Genomic DNA, 16,095 nt, shown 5'->3' on the forward strand with positions numbered 1-16,095 from the left:
CCCCTGCGCGTCTTTATTTGCCTTAAGTATGCTTGAGCCCCCACACACCCTCATGATCGCTTACAATACAACTATTTCAGAGTTATTAGTTTGTTTTAAAGTGATTTATTTATTTGTACATGAACTGTTGGGACCGCTGCTCCTGTGTGAGCAATACTCAAAAGGAGGCGGAAGGTGTGACGTATGCAGTCGAGTCTGTGTGAAGGACACAATGTTTATTGGCTGCCTCAGCAGGACTGCTCTTTGGCCACTAGAGGGCAGCCGTCTCTAAAGTTTTGATTGCATAAATAGGATTCCCTTTTGCCATAATGGCTTAATAATAAATAGTCCAAAAAGGAAGTGAAAAGCATTCATGTGAGTGATCAGAATGTTGGTATGTGTTTGAATTCTTGGAGTTTGGAAAGTACTTTCACTCACTTCCTTGTGGTACTTCCATGTTTAGGACTAATTTGGGGGAAATATTAATGAATTAAGTCATGTGATCAAACTAACGAAGCCTGTGAGTCCTTGGGTTTAAATGTGTCACATATTTCTCTCAGAAGGCTTAAGGAACTATTCCACTTCCAAAATGTTTTTTTGGGGGGTGTTTTCTATATCAGTGGAAGCAGTCAACCACACAAATGTAACGTTTATCAAGGTAGAAAGTTCAACTTTCACACTTATATGTACATGTGTGTTCTAATATCTTGCGTATAAATAAGATATTTGAAATAACTGGTATTGTATTTTTATTTACTCAAGTAGGCATTTGACTTACAAAATATTAGTAGGCATGTGTGATCAATAGTCTTACAAGACGAATTTACAAGTATCCTGAAAAAATATATAAAAATTGGGAAATCATTGATAAAATTTAAAGCGGCAAAACAAACATATGAAAAATATGAGCTACAATCCATAAAAACTTGAGTGTAGATATTTGTCACAACAAAGCAATTAGTTACACTGCTAAGAAAAATAAAATAACACAAATACTAAGAAAATTAAAAGATGTACAGTGTATATATTATTGGATGTATATTTAATTATAACAGGAAAACAAGAGCCAGTAACTATATCAATATATGTTAATATTGTGTATGGCAATAATGATAAAATTAGCAACAAATAACAAAAAAATAATACATATATTTACACTTTTATATCCATCCATCCATTTTCTACCGCTTGTCCTTCTATTCAAACTAAAATAAAACAAGTAACCAGACTATATGCATGTTCCAGATAAACTGAAATGAACTTAGTGAACTGCAGATGCAGGGGCCACACTAGGACCCGTGCGTGTTTATACTAGAGTTCAATGTAGTTCATTTATTGATTTCACTCATAAAAAAAACAAAAAAAAACAATGTAAATTATAAATGAAAAGGGGCAGAAAGAATTAAAAAAATATGTATTATCCCTCAATTTAAAAAAATAAAACAATGGACTTTCAATGTTGGCAACTACAAAGCCATATTTCCATTTTACGACAATTAAGCCAAAAATAGGACTTTTTGTGGTAATGATTGAAAAAACACACTTTGCTAAAGAAAGAATATTTTTATAATTAATATATGGTAAAATAGTTACAAAAAGTTAAAATATAGTTCTAATAACACAGTCCTAATGTTAGTAATAACTACATAAACATTAAAATAGTAACAAAAAAACATAGAAACAATAAATTAAGGAATAAATACACATTTTCACAAATATGATATAATAAAAAAAAAAAATTGTACTGCTTGTCCTATTTAAACAACAATACAACAAAATAAGTAACCAGATACTTCAAAATAAGACTTTTTGTGGTAATAATTGAAAAACCAAACACTTTGCTGAGGAAAAAATATTTTCATAATAAATGGTAAAATAGTTACAAAAAGTTAAAGAAAGTTCTAATAAATAGCAATTCAGTCTTAAAGTTAGTAATAACTACACAAACATTAAAATAGTAACAATAAAACTTAGAAAAAAAATGAAGGAATAAATAAACATTTCACAAATAGTGAAATGATATAATTAAAACATATTTCTACCGCTTGTCCCTCTTTCTAAACTAAAATACAACAAAATAACCAGATAATTCAAAATAAGACTTTTTGTGGTAATAATTGAAAAAAAAAAACATTTTGCTAAGGAAAAATATTTTTTAAGTAATATATGGTAAAATAGTTACAAAAAGTTAGATAGTTCTAATAAATAATAGTCTGAATGTAAGTAATTACTACACACACATTGAAATAGTAACAATAAAAAATGGAAACAATAAATTAAGGAATAAATAACATATTTTCACTAATAGTATGATATATTAGATACATTTTATCTATATATATATATATATATATATATATATATATATATATGATTAAGAAAACAAGTTACTAGACAAATAATACAAACATATACAGTAAAAATGTTAAATTCAATAAAATATATTTAACATATGTGCGATATGTATGCAGCACTTGTGTGATGAACAGAATACAACAGGGATTACAGATTTTTGGGTAGACATTTCCCAACGGAAAATATTTTCATAATTAATATATGAGAAAAAAAGTTACAAAAAGTCTAAAAATAGCTCTAATAAATAGCTGTACAGTCTTAATGTTAGTAATAATAACTACACAAACATTAAAATAGTAATGAAAAACCGAAATTAAGGAATAAACACATATTTTCCCAAATAGTATGATATATTTAAAACATAAAGCAGAAGTTATTAGATAATTAATACATATGAATTTATCCAGTATAACAACGTTAAATATAATTAAAAATATATATTTAACATAACCTATGTATGCAGCACTTGTGTGATAAATTGAATATAACAGGGATTACAGGGTTTTTGGTAGACATTTCCCTACGGAAAATAATATTTTTATAATTAATATATGGAAAAAAAAGGTAAAAAAAGTTTAAAAATAGCTCTAATAAATAGCTGTACAGTCTTAATGTTAGTAATAACTATCCATCCATCCATCCATTTCCTACCGCTTATTCCCTAGGGGGGTGCTGGTACCTATCTCAGCTACAATCGGGCGGAAGGCGGAGTACACCCTGGACAAGTCGCCCTCTCATCACAGGTCATAATAATAACTACACAACACAAACATTAAAATAGTAATAATGAAAAACCCAAATTAAGGAATAAACACATATTTTTCTAAATAGTATGATATGTTTAAAACATAATAAAACACAAGTTAGTAGATAACTAATAAATACAAACATATCCAGGAAAAACGTTGAATATAAATAAAAACAAATATGTAATACAACCTACATATGTACCTATAAATTGAATACAACAGGATTACAGGTGTGATTTTTTTGTAGACATTTCCCTACCGAAAATATATTTTTAAAATTAATATATGGTAAAAAAGTTACAAAAAGTTTAAAAATAGCTCTAATGATTAACTATACAGTCTTGATGTCCATAACAACTACACAAACATTGAAATGGTAATAATGAAAAAACAAAATTAAGGAATAAACTAAATAGTATATGTTTAAAACATAAAGCAGAAAGTACTAGATAATTATTAAATATAAACAAATCCAGTATAAAAACATTAAATGTAATTTAAAAAATATTTTTAACATAACCTATGTATGCAGCATCTGTGTGATACAACAGGGATTAAAGGTTTTTTTTTGTAGACATTTCCCTACTGAAAACATATTTTTATAATTAATAAATGGTAAAAAAAAAGTTTAAAAATAGCTCTAATAATAACTATACAGTCTTGATGTTCGTAACAACTACATAAACATTAAAATAGTAATAATGAAAAACCAAAATAAAGGAATAAACACATATTTTCCCAAATAGTATGATATGTTAAAACATAAGAAAGCAGAAGTTGCTAGATAATTAATAAATATAAACATATCCTAGGGCTTCACGGGGGCTTCACGGTGGCAGAGGGGTTAGTGCGTCTGCCTCACAATACGAGGTTCCTGCAGTCCTGGGTTCAAATCCAGGCTCGGGATCTTTCTGTGTGGAGTTTGCATGTTCTCCCCGTGAATGCGTGGGTTCCCTCCGGGTACTCCGGCTTCCTCCCACTTCCAAAGACATGCACCTGGGGATAGGTTGATTGGCAACACTAAATTGGCCCTAGTGTTTGAATGTGAGTGTGAATGTTGTCTGTCTATCTGTGTTGGCCTTGCGATGAGGTGGCGACTTGTCCAGGGTGTACCCTGCCTTCCGCCCGATTGTAGCTGAGATAGGCGCCAGCGCCCCCCGCGACCCCGAAAGGGAATAAGCGGTAGAAAATGGATGGATGGATGGATATCCAGTATAAAAACGTAAAATATTATTAAAAAAAAATTAATATTTAACATAACCTATATATGTACCTATAAATTGAATACAACAGATATTACAGGTGTGGTTTTTTTGTAGACATTTCCCTCGGTAATTGTGATGATTTCCACCTTCCAAAAACTGGATACTTCGCTTTTATTCCGAGGAAAAAAGCAGAAGTGGACCAGTCGCGTTCAGCCAGTGAGTGACGCGGGTTGCGCACGCACACACGCGCGCACGCGAGCTGACACTTCGCCGGAGCGCGCAGAAGACAGCGAGCGACAAACGGGTGAGCGCAAACTTTTTTTTTTTTTTTAACTTCACTCCGCTAAATAACCACCGAACCGCGAAGTCTCCGTCTTCCCTCCCCGTGTTGTCGCGCTTTTTGACGAGCGGCCGGCGGCGAGCCGCTTCGGCGGAGGAAAAAAAAGGACATTAAAGGTCCGCCGCAAGTAGCTCGGAAGTGTGCACTCCCATTTTAGGCAAGGCCGGGCGGAAGAGCAGGTATTGCTAGCTTAGTGGCGCTAGCGTGTATGCCGGGCGGATACACCTCAACGCGGGCGTGTTATCTTTAAACAACCTTAAAGCGGTGCTGGAAAGCGCGGTAAGTCGCGCCTTTTTGTGCTGTTTCTCCCGGAGGAGGAAAGGAATGTGCTCGTTAGCCTGCTAGCCGGCTAACATGCTAACTGGCCTTTTTTTTTAGCTTGCGGCGGCCCGTTAAAGCGAGCTAGTTAGCTAACGAGCTTTGTAACGGGACTTAGTGTTGTTGTCGCCCCTGTGAAGCCACGCCGTTTATCTCATTTACGCGGATTAAATATTAATTCCACCTCATGTGGGAGCGGAAGGTTTACGCATCACCCGACCAGAAATGACCTAAACCAGGGGTGTCAAACGTACGGCCCGCGAACAGGTTTTAACCGGCCCGCGGGATGCCATCCATCCATCCATCCACCTTCTTCCGTTTATCCGAGCTCGGGTCGCGGGGACAGCAGCCTAAGCAGGGAAGCCCAGACTTCCCTCTCCACAGCCACTTCGTCTAGCTCAGTGGTTCTTAACCTGGGTTCGATCGAACCCTAGGTTCTCAAATGGGGGTACTTGAAGGTATGCCAAGGGGTATGTGAGACTTTTTATAAATATTCTAAAAATAGCAACAATGTTGGCTTTATCCTTTGAACAAGGTGATGTTCATGCACGGTTTGTTTTGTGCACCTGTAAAAAAAATCATATAACTTTGTGTTGAATTTGAGAATTTTCATTTTTTTAATCAATCAATCAATGTTTACTTATATAGCCCTAGATCACTAGTGTCTCAAAGGGCTGCACAAACCACTACGACATCCTCGGTAGGCCCACATAAGGGCAAGGAAAACACACCCAGTGGGACGTCGGTGACAATGATGACTATGAGAACCTTGGAGAGGAGGAAAGCAATGGATGTCGAGCGGGTCTAATATGATACTGTGAAAGTTCAATCCATAATGGATCCAACACAGTCGCAAGAGTCCAGTCCAAAGCGGATCCAACACAGCAGCGAGAGTCCCGTTCACAGCGGAGCCAGCAGGTAACTGGTGGGGTTCGGGACCTCCAACAAGGTTAAGAACTACTGGTCTAGCTCTTCCCGGGGGATCCCGAGGCGTTCCCAGGCCAGCCGGGAGACATAGTCTTCCCAACGTGTCCTGGGTCTTCCCTGTGGCCTCTTACCGGTCGGACGTGCCCTAAACACCTCCCTCAGGAGGCGTTCGGGTGGCATCCTGACCAGATGCCCAAACCACCTCATCTGGTTCCTCTCGATGTGGAGAAGCAGGATGAGTTAGCTAAATATAAAAATGAACCAACATTTTTGAATGAAAGAAACGGCTGTTCTAAATGTGTCCACTAGATGTCACAATAGCAATTCTGTGTATCTTTTTAAATCGGGGGGTTGGCAACCCGCGGCTCCGGAGCCGCATGCGGCTGGCTCTTTGATCACTCTGATGTGGCTCAGCCACATATTTGCCGACCCTCAAAGTTTTTCCGGTAGGTTGTCCGGATTTCAGTGCCTTTCCTAGAAATATCCATGGACTAACATTCTCCGGTTTACACCCGCATAACTCTTTTGAGGGCGTGTCGTGGTGACAATGCTTTTAGCGTTCTCTAAAACATGTTGTCGCGTCCGCCTTCACACCATGTTATCTGCGTGCCAGCTGGCCACATGTCACATGCGACCCCTGCTAGCACACATCATCGACTGCAAGGCATACTTGGTCAACAACCATACAGGTTACACTGATGGTTGTGATTAGGGTTGTCCTGATCCGATATTTGGATCGGATCGGCCACCGATATTTGCCAAAAAATGAGTATCGGCAAGGCATGGGAAAATGCCGATTCAAATCCAGTTAAAAAAAAAAAAAAAAACCCGGTCCGTGTTTTCCAAGGCACCAATTTAAATATTACATTGCACTCTTCTGCTGCTCCCTAAATTCCGTTCCGCATTTTCAAGCACACCTTCAAAATATCCACAGGTCTGTGTTCTAACCGTTCAGACGGCCGTGTGAATTAAAAGTTACGGTAAAAATGTCAGCTGTGTGGGATTATTTTTAACCTACAAAACGAAAAAGATGAAGAGGTGGAGTGCAAAACATGCCACAATAAAGTCAAGCGTGGTGGTAAAGTTGTAAGACATTAGTGAGCGTCTTTTTAGCACCCTTAGATGGAAGACAGGAGCAGGCTGACACCTGAGCATCTTGAAGTGCTCGTCTTTGTTAGAAAGAGTCTCCCCATTATGCTTGGACTTCAATTGTTTGCCCCCCCTGACTGGGGCAAACAATTGAAGGGAGTGTGTAGATATTTTTTTTTAAAGTTTACACTTGTTCAAGAGCAAGTATTGATGCTGAGTTATACATTTTATCCCACTCACGTTGTTTGTGTGTTTTGCTTTTTTAGATAATGTTTACAGCATTATTTGCACTTTATACTGTTCACTTTTTTACTGTTCAATGATGCCATTTCTGTTTGTCATGTATCATTTTTGATATTTTGTGTTTATCCTTGAATACCAACTATTGTGTATTATTGAAACTCACATAGTTCAGCTGGCTAGTTGTTATCAAGACTATCCATCCATCCATTTTCTACCGCTTATTCCCTTTTGGGGCCGCGGGGGGCACTGGCGCCTATCTCAGCTACAATCGGGCGGAAGGCGGGGTACACCCTGGACAAGTTGCCACCTCATCGCAGGGCCAACACAGATAGACAGACAACTTTCACACTCACATTCACACACTAGGGCCAATTTAGTGTTGCCAATCAACCTATCCCCAGGTGCATGTCTTTGGAAGTGGGAGGAAGCCGGAGTACCCGGAGGGAACCCACGCATTCACGGGGAGAACATGCAAACTCCACACAGAAAGATCCCGAGCCTGGATTTGAACCCAGGACTGCAGGACCTTCGTATTGTGAGGCAGACGCACTAACCCCTCTGCCACCGTGAAGCCCCGTTATCAAGACTACTAAAATCATTTTCAGCATGAATCTGACAACTACAGTAAGTAGGCTAAATAACTTTAAACTTTAATACATGCTCGGATAGGTCGGTATCGGATCAGAAGTGCAAAAACCTGGATCAGGACATCCCTAGTTGCGATATAAACAACTTTAACGCATGTGGCTCTTTGATCACTCTGATGTGGCTCAGCCGCATACTTGCCGACCCTCAAAGTTTTTCCGGGAGGCTGTCCGAATTTCAGTGCCTTTCCTAGAAATATCCCTGGGCTAACATTCTCCGGTTTTCACCCGCATATGTATTTTGAGGGCGTGTCGTGGTGACAATGCTTTTAGCGTCCTCTTAAACATATCGTCGCGTCCGCCTTCACGCCATGCTATCTGATAGCGTGCCAGCCGGTCACATGTCGCATGCGACCCTTGCTAGCACACATCATTGACTGCAAGGCATACTTGGTCAACAGCCATACAGGTTACACTGATGGTTGTGATATAAACAACTTTAACACTCTTTCTAATATGCCCCACACTGTGAACCCTCACCAAACAAGAATGACAAACACATTTCGGGAGAACATCTGCACTGTAACACAACATAAACACAACAGAACAAATACCCAGAATCCCATGCATCCCTAACTCTTCCGGGCTAAATTACAGGGACGGCGTGGCGCAGTGGAAGAGTGGCCGTGCGCAACCTGAGGGTCCCTGGTTCAATCCCCACCTAGTACCAACCTCGTCACGTCCGTTGTGTCCTGAGCAAGACACTTCACCCTTGCTCCTGATGGGTGCTGGTTAGCGCCTTGCATGGCAGCTCCCTCCATCAGTGTGTGAATGGGTAGATGTGGAAGTAGTGTCAAAGCGCTTTGAGTACTTTGAAGGTAGAAAAGCGCTATACAAGTACAACCCATATATTATACACCCTGCCCAACTGAACCAAAAATAACCAACCTTATTTGTACATTTTCAGAATTGTTTTTGTTCTATTTTTAGACAAAGCAAACAATCTGAAGTTGTATTTATTGTTAAGTTATGGTGCCGTGATTTAACCAGTTTGTCCCACTTGGTAGTAAATTATTCTCCATGTGACCCCCCATCTAAAATTAGTTTGACACCCCTGACCTAAATGTTATTGCTATTGGCATGTCGACGTACGACTGCACGGTTGCGTCCGCTACAGCCGTGCCTACACATTCGCACAGATTTGAGCTCTCCCTGCGTTAACAAACTTTTACTTTTGTGTGCAAATATATACTAAAAATAAAGTTTCACCCCCTCTTTGTGATCGCTTTTTATAACCAGGAGTTCGTCTTCAATATATTCGGGCCTCAAAAAGATAAAGTTGTGAATCCTCATTTGTCCAAAAAGTCGACTTGGTTGTTAAAAAAAAAAAAAAAAAGCACTTTGAAACTTCCATAATAAATATGGCGGTACCATGCTGGCATTTTTGTCCATAACTTGAGTTGATATATTTTGGAAAACCTTGTTACATTATATAAGGTCACTACCATATTTGTACTGTTGACTGTCAATCAGAATGTGCAATAATGTTATGTTACTTACTGTGCCTTGTATATACTTTTTTATTTTTAGCTAAGTACCGTGTGACTTGTTGAAGGGTGGACTAGCAAAGTAAGATTTTCATTGTACGGCAAACTGTCTGTTTACTGTGCATATTACAATAAACAATCTTGAATCTAATGCATCCAGCGGGGCATCACAACAAAATCAGGCATAATAATGTGTTCATTCCACGACTGTACATGGGTATCGGTTGATGTTGGAATCAGTAATTAAGAGTCGGACAGTATCGGAATGTCGGATATCGGCAAAAAATCCATTATCGGACATCTCTAGACAAAAGGATTTTTTTTTTTTGCATTGTATTTTGAATATTCCAATGCAGCTATGCATCCATCAATTTTCTTCCGGTTGCATCTGAAAAACCGCCAACATTACTTAATTTTTCGTTGCGTAATCTGTATAATAAACCAGCTGAAGCAACGTTCGTTTTGTAAGAGCAAACACAGAGGAACTGTTTATCTACCATAGTAGGATTAGCCCTAAGCTAGCTTGTGTCAGAAGCTAAATCGCTTTTGAGTTGATAACGCACAACACAAAACATGAACCATCATATTACAGTATCTGTAAAGTATTAGCCCATATTTTCCGTTTTGTTCGTACACAGCCAGCCCGACAGTGTGTGTACTGTCGTTGCGATAACAAGCATGGTGTGCTGCGTGTATCTTGATCAATATTATAGTGACTCACTCAATGGACAGATGTCTGTTCGCTCCAGCTGACCAAACTTCTTTGAAGTTGACTTTGGGCAAGCACGCCATTTATGTCGGCATAGCTTGGCTCCAAGTTCCACATTTAGTCACACCGACCTCACATTTTCACCTGCTCTTAAGTGTCACCCTCTCTTTGTGATCGCATTTTATAACCAGGAATTCATCCTCAATATGTTCAGCCTCAAAAAGATAAGGTTGTGAATCCTCATTTGTCCAAAAATAGTCGTCTTGGTTGTCTGTTACCAAGTCTGCCATGATTACAACACATATCCGTAAGCAGGAAGTGCGCTGCTATGCAAAAGGAAATAAATGCGCTGAGTAAAGAAAATCCCGTATCGCATAAAAAGACCTAAATATGATAAATAGGGAAAGAGGATGTGATGACGGCTCATTGCTCCCGTTGCTGTCACGGTGTAGATGCGTTCTGCTGAGGTTTTGTCACGGCAATGTCGAGAAGTTTCGTTTTGTAAGGGAAACTGCACTTATTTTTGGGATTTAGCCTATTGTTCACAATCAAAACGAAAGACAAAACGACAAAAGATTAGTTTTTTTGCATTTTATTTTGTATATCCATCCATTTTTTACCGCTTGCTTGCAAAAGCTACCAAAAATTCTTTATTTACATTGCGTAACCTGTATAATAACAATGATGCAGAAACATTGTTTTTGTAAGAGCAAAAACTGAGGAACTCTTTATCTACCATTGTTGCACATTGTCTTGCGGCGGCATGCGACGGCATTAGCCGTAAGCTAGCTTGTGCCAGCAGCTGACTTGCTTTTGAGTTAGTGAAGCACAACACAAAACATGAACCATCATATTACAGTACCTGTAATATGTACTTTGTAGAAATTTAAATACTTTCGTTCGGCGCGGCCGGGGGGTTCATTCGCAGGCATGTTGCCCCCTTAAAAGAAGGAAGACGCGACTACTTTCATGTCCTTCCAAGTGTGAGATGCTGACTGGAAACAAACACTTCCCCCTGCCGAGTCTTGAACGGGAACAGAGACTGGACTTTTTTAGGAGGCTATTTTAGGAGGTCGGCATGAAGCCCCGGGTGTCTCTGGAAAGAGGATGTGGTGACAGGTCAAGCCGCCCATTGCTGTCACGATCTAGAGGGTTTTGTCACCGCAATGTCGAGAAGTTTCATTTTTCTAAGGGGAATTAGGGCTGGGCGATATGGCCTTTTTTTTAATATCTTGAGGTTTTTTAGGCCATATCGCGATACACGATATATATCTCGATATTTTGCCCTAACCTTGAATTAACGCTTGATACATATGATCACAGCAGTACAATGATTCTATGTGTCTTTGATTGGTTGATTGATTGATTGAAACTTTTATTAGTAGATTGCACAGTTAGGGCTGGGCAATATGGCCTTTTTTTAATATCTCAATATTTTTTTAGGTCATATCGCGATACACGATATATGTCTCGATATTTTGCCTTAGCCTTGAATTAACACTTGATACATATAATCACAGCAGTATGATGATTCTATGTGTCTTTGATTGATTGATTGAAACTTTTATTAGTAGATTGCACAGTTAGAGCTGGGCGATATGGCCTTTTTTAAATATCTCGATATTTTTGGGCCATATCGCGATACACGATATATATCTCTCGATATTTTGCCTTAGCCTTGAATGAACACTTGATGCATATAATCACTGCAGTATGATGAATCTATGTGTGTTTGAGTGATTGATTGATTGAAACTTTTATTAGTAGATTGCACAGTTAGGGCTGGGCAATATGGTCTTTTTTTTAATATCTCGACATTTTTAGGCCATATCGCGATACACGATATATATCTCGATATTTTGCCTTAGCCTTGAATGAACACTTGATACATATAATCACTGCAGTATGATGATTCTATGTGTCTTTGATTGATTGATTGAAACTTTTTATTAGTAGAATGCACAGTTTAAGCTGGGCGAGATGGCCTTTTTTTAATATCTCGATATTTTTGGGCCATATCGCGATACACTATAAATATCTCTCGATATTTTGCCTTAGCATTGAATGAACACTTGATGCATATAATCACAGCAGTATGATGATTCTATGTGTCTTTGATTGAAACTTTTATTAGTAGATTGCACAGTTAGGGCTGGGCAATATGGTCTTTTTTTTAATATCTCGACATTTTTAGGCCATATCGCGATACACGATATATATCTCGATATTTTGCCTTAGCCTTGAATGAACACTTGATACATATAATCACTGCAGTATGATGATTCTATGTGTCTTTGATTGATTGATTGAAACTTTTTATTAGTAGAATGCACAGTTTAAGCTGGGCGAGATGGCCTTTTTTGATATCTATTTTTTTAGGCCATATCGCGATACACGATATATATCTCGATATTATGCCTTAGCCTTGAATTAACACTTGATACATATAATCACAGCAGTATGATGATTCTATGTGTCTTTGATTGATTGATTGATTGATTGATTGATCGATTGATTGTTAGTAGATTGCACAATTAGGGCTGGGCGAAATGGCCTTTTTTTAATATCTCGATATTTTTAGGCTATATCACCATACACGGTATATATATCTCTCGATATTTTTGCCTTAGCCCTGAATGAACACTTTGCATATGATCACAGCAATATGATGATTCTATGTGTCTTTGATTGATTGATTGATTGATTGATTTAAACTTTTATTAGTAGATTGCACAGTTCAGTACATATTCCGTACAATTGACCACTAAATGGTAACACCCGAATAAGTTTTTCAACTTGTTTAAGTCGGGGTCCACTTAAATCAATTTGTGGTACAAATAAATACTATCACCATAATACAGTCATCACACAAGTTAATCATCAGAGTATATAAATTAAAATATTTACATTATTTACAATCGGGGGTGGGATGTGGATGGGGGGGTATGTTTGGTTGATATCAGCACTTCAGTCATCAACAATTGCATCATCTGAGAAATGGACATTGAAACAGTGTAGGTCTGACTTCGTAGGATATGTACAGCAAGTAGTGGACATAGAGAGATCAGAAAGCATAATAACAATTATATACATTTGATTATTTACATTAGATTATTTAAAATTCGGGGAGATGGGATGTGGAGGGGTGAGGGTGTTAGTTTAGGGTTGAAGTTGCCTGGAGGTGTTCTTTTAGTGCGGTTTTAATGGAGGCTAGAGATGCACTTTCTTTTACACCTGTTGGGAGTGCATTCCGAATTGATGTTAGATCGGAATCTGGGTTTAACATGGTTTGTGGAGCTCCCCCTGGTGTTGTGGTTATTGCGGTCATTTACTTTAAGGAAGTAGTTTTGACATGTACTTTTGGTATTATCAAGGTTTATTATATAGTAGAAGCATTTAAGTCTCACCTTAAAACTCATTTGTATACTCTAGCCTTTAAATAGACTCCCTTTTTAGACCAGTTGATCTGCCGTTTCTTTTCTTTTTTCTCCTATATCCCACTCTCCCTTGTGGAGGGGGTCCGGTCCGATCCGGTGCCCATGTACTGCTTGCCTGTGTATCGGCTGGGGACATCTCTGCGCTGCTGATCCGCCTCCGCTTGGGATGTTTCCCTGGTGGCTCCGCTGTGAACGGGACTCTCGCTGCTGTGTCGGATCCGCTTTGGACTGGCATCTCGTGACTATGTGGATCCATTATGGATTGAACTTTCACAGTCATGTTAGACCCGCTCGACATCCATTGCTTTCCTCCTCTCCAAGGTTCTCATAGTCATCATTATCACCGACGTCCCACTGGGTCATTATTGTCACCGACGTCCCACTGGGTGTGAGTTTTCCTTGCCCTTATGTGGGCCTACCGAGGATGTGGTAGTGGTTTGTGCAGCCCTTTGAGACATTAGTGATTTAGGGCTATATAAGTAAACACTGATTGATTGATTTATTTGAAATAGGGACGGATACAAAAAACATAGACATCTGAAACAGTTATCCAATGTATGCATCATAGTGTTTGTAACCAAAGCTAATTTACAACACTTGTCCCCAACAACAGGGAGGTGTAGCGGTTTTCATAAACTTGGCTAAGTGCAAGTTGTTTTACTCTGTCCTCCACCCTGAGCCAGCCCACTTTGGAGAAGTGGGTAGGAGTGAGGTGTGATCTGGGGTGGAGGTCTAGAAGTAACATGTTCTGGGATGTTTGGAGTCTGGATTCGAGGGTCTACTTTAAAACATTCTTGTTCATGCTGCATTAATATATGCTACTTTTAAACTTTCATGCAGAGAGGGAAATCACAACTAAGTCAATTGACCAAAAGTGTAATTTATTAAACAGTTATTAAGCAGTGGCACAAACATTCATGTCTTTTCCAAAACAGAAAGTGCAAGATTGTCAGAGACATTTTAAAACAAGCTGAGTGCTCTTTTGTGCATGATGTTACTAAGATGACATATCAAAACAACACTAAATCAAAGTGCACTTTTTGTACGGAACGCCACTACAATAGTTTATAACAAATAAAGTGCACTTATGTGTATGATGTCACACAAGATATTTCAATAAGTGTCACATAAAAATGAGCTGCATATCAAATAGTGTATGTACTACGGTCTTGATGTGGAAATAGTTGCTTCGGCATTTTGTGGGTGTGGCACACAACTGAGATGTTGACATGCACAGTTTGACGCACTCTTCATTCTCTAGCAGGTGACTTTTCAAATGATGCTACAAATTAGCAGTGCTTTTGTTAGCAACGCTTCTGTCGTATAAATGTTCAACATGTTGCCGCTTGAAGCCAAACCACCGCCAGACGATGCACCCCATGTTGTTTTTCTTGAGAATTAATTCTTCCTCCATTTGTTACCAGATTCGCACCTTCTTTCTCTCGTATTACCACTCGCAACACACCGTTGGCATCACAGCTAATGTTACCAATGTCGCTACCTCTCTGCTCGGGGAGGGTGTGTGACGTTTGTAAGAAGGTGCGCTTGTTTTAAGTGTCTGTGAGGAGATACAAGAAAGAGGGAAAAACGCATGCAGTTTAAAGCCCGCAGCTAAAAGCAACTGCGGGAGAACATATACTCGAATATCGCGATATAGTCATTTTCTATATCGCCCAGAGACAAAACCGTGATATACGGAGTATATTCGATATATTGCTCAGCTCTAAGGGGAACTGCGCCTTTTTATTAGGAATTTTGCCCATTGTTCACAATCCTACTGAAAGACAAAAGTAGAGATGTCCGATAATATCAGGCTGCCGGTATTATCGGCCAATAAATGCTTTAAAATGTGATATCGGAAATTATCGGTGTATGACTTTTTAAAACGCCGCTGTATAGAGTGGTACACGGACATAGGGAGAAGTACAGAGTGCCAATGAATCTTAAAGGCACTGCCTTTGCGTGCCGGCCCAGTCACATATCTACAGCTTTTGACACACACAAGTGAATGCAAGCCATACTTGGTCAACAGCCATACAGGTCACACTGAGGGTTGCCGTATAAACAACTTTAACATTGTTACAAATATGCGCTACACTGTAAACCCATGCCAAACAAAATGACAAACACATTTCGGGAGAACATCCGCACCGAAACACAACATAAACACAACAGAACAAATACCCAGAACCCCTTGCAGATATACCCAACCCTGCCCACATCAACCTCCTCATGCTCTCTCTGGGAGAGCATGTCCCAAATTCCAAGCTGCTGTTTTGAGGCATTTAAAAAAAAAAAAAATGCACTTTGTGACTTCAATAATAAATATGGCGGTGCCATGTTGGCATTTCTTTTCCATAACTTGAGTTGATTTATTTTGGGAAACCTTGTTACATTGTTTAATGCATCCAGCGGGGCATAACAACAAAATTAGGCATAGTAATGTGTTAATTCCACGACTGTATATATCGGTATCGGTAATTAAGAGTTGGACAGTATCGGAATGTCGGATATCGGCAAAAAAAGCCATTATAAAACATCTCTAGACAAAAGGTTTGTTTTTTTACATTGCATTTTGAATATTGCAATTCAGCTATACATCCATTAATTTTC

General features: G+C 38.8%; 1 protein-coding gene across 2 annotated transcripts in view; it reads left to right on the top strand.

Annotated features, from left to right (window-relative positions):
- The first annotated feature begins 4,438 nt into the window (after positions 1 to 4,438).
- LOC133544142 (ras-related protein Rap-1A-like) overlaps positions 4,439 to 16,095 on the top strand; it is a 61,259-nt gene continuing 49,602 nt past the window's right edge. Inside the window, exon 1 of one of the 2 annotated variants that reach the window (XM_061889230.1) lies at positions 4,439 to 4,592. The gene's annotated coding sequence lies outside the window, so the exon portion shown is untranslated. Of the gene's footprint in view, positions 4,593 to 4,762; positions 4,908 to 16,095 lie in introns of those variants that run through there. The other variant, XM_061889248.1, reaches the window with a different exon arrangement.

The sequence above is a fragment of the Nerophis ophidion genome, linkage group LG02, assembly GCF_033978795.1.
Source record: "Nerophis ophidion isolate RoL-2023_Sa linkage group LG02, RoL_Noph_v1.0, whole genome shotgun sequence".
NCBI lineage: Eukaryota > Metazoa > Chordata > Actinopteri > Syngnathiformes > Syngnathidae > Nerophis > Nerophis ophidion.